The sequence below is a fragment of the Rhincodon typus genome, unplaced genomic scaffold (assembly GCF_021869965.1).
Source record: "Rhincodon typus isolate 14 unplaced genomic scaffold, sRhiTyp1.1 hic_rhity00001533, whole genome shotgun sequence".
Classification (NCBI taxonomy): Eukaryota; Metazoa; Chordata; class Chondrichthyes; order Orectolobiformes; family Rhincodontidae; genus Rhincodon; species Rhincodon typus.
The window spans coordinates 1-1,994 of record NW_025967171.1 but is presented as its reverse complement, the minus strand read 5'-3'; positions in this window follow the sequence as shown (position 1 = coordinate 1,994).

Sequence of the window (1,994 nt, the reverse complement as noted above, 5' to 3'; positions counted from 1 at the left end):
CTGAAGAAGGGTCCCGACCTGAAACGTCGACTTTCCTGCTCCTCTGAAGCTGCCTGGCCTGCTGTGTTCCTCCAGTTCCACACTGTGTTATCTCTGACTCCAGCATCTGCAGTTCTTACTATCTCTGCATCCAGTCCAGAGGCAGGGATATTGCCTACTGAAGCACAAGACCTCCTAAAATGGGAGAGGGGGATCATCGATTGAATGCCCTTGTTTTTGGAAGTTGCCCCGCCAGAGGAAATAATTGCTCCACTGTTACCCAGTCGGGAACCAGTTTATGTTTTTGAACACTGTAGTGATTGTGACGAGGTCAGCCAGGTGGACCTCATAGAATGACTTCCCCGACTGGAGCTGTTAACTTGGTCCAATCGGGAGCCCTGACTAATAGATTAAAAACAGGAGTGTTAGAGGTTCTATTCACTGACAGCTGGCTCTGAAGAAGCCAGATCAGTGTCTAAAATTCTCCACGTGTAAATGAAGGATGCCTCAGTCATGACTTACGGAAACCGGTTCCTGTGAAGTTATTTCAAACTCCTCGATCGGATCTTCCTTTTCGGAGGTGAGTTTGTACGAACTATTCTTAAGGATAATTAATAATAACACAAGTAAAGAGCTCTCCGGTAAATTCCTGCCTATTCCTGATAATCTTTCGTGCCCCTGATGGACAACACTGGACTTTTTTATTTCTGTATTTTTCTAATTTTTTTCCTAAGAACTTGTACTAAAGAATATGTACCTAGGCACCTTTATACCTAAGACAGGGCCGTAGGTGGCAACTTGTAAACTTTTCACTGCAATCATTTGAGTACATGTGACAATAAAGTTAATTCAATTCAATGGGTAGTAATTCGTTGCTTTTTTTAAAAAAAAAAAGGTGCTCAGTTATTACCAATGAAGCAGAATGCATTGTGTTATAAATCCGTACTGTACCATAAATGTGGCGGAGACGCTGAATGACTTTAGCTCTGAGGCTGAAGTTTGTGATAAATCTTTCTTTTGGTTTGAATTGTTTTGGCATATTTCCCTGGAGAAAGATATTAAGGTATGTGAAGTGAGCAGCAGGCAAAATTCTCTTATCTGCTTTTGTCTACGATATATTACAAATGGTCAAACTAATCTGCGTAAACTACCACTAAGAATCAACAAATGCAGAACTGCCACAAAAATGATGACTACTCATTCCTGTTTGTGTAAGGGAATAAATGTTGGTTCTAACTAATGCTTGGATGCAATGTAAATTATTGGTGTTTCATGTTTCTGCATTGGCTTTTAGTTGATCAGGGCTGACAGAAAAAATGCCTTTCCACACAAATGCATTCTAGGCAGCCTGCTGCAATGACAAATGGCAAATATTATTACACTACAGGTGCTCCTGTTGCATGGTGAGTAGTATCCCTGCTTCTGAACCGAAGCTCCTGGTTCAAGACACACTCCAGACATGCGCCTTATGTGACCAAAACAAGTTGTTTGTAAACCTTGAAATCTTACCAATATACCCAAAGCAGCTGGTAAGAATGGGAGATATTCCTGGTCAGCCATGCCTGCTGAGAAATAATACCTTTCAATCTATAGCCTCAGACTTCAGACTAGCAACCAGCTCTGGGAAAAATAAGCTATGGAAACAAATCAAGTAGATGCTTTGTTATCCTCGTGCATCCCTGGATGCAGAAAGTGTAGGTGTACACCTTTAAATATTAAAGTAACTTTACATCTGTACATCTCTTGAAGGGGAGATGATGGCTTGGTATGCACAAACCCAGGCTAATGTTCTGGGGATGTAGGTTCAACCCTGTAGTAATTGGAACCAGGGCCAGTTGGATCTCTTGACTATGAGACCTTTGAGCCAGGTGATAACCCCAATCAGGGAGCCCAGGCTGATCAATATAAACAGGAGTTTTAGAAAGTCTCCTCATTCTAGGGACTGGCTCTGAGCTGGTTGGTCAGAGCCCGTGCATTATGCACATGTGAATAAAGGGTGACTCGGTGACAGGATA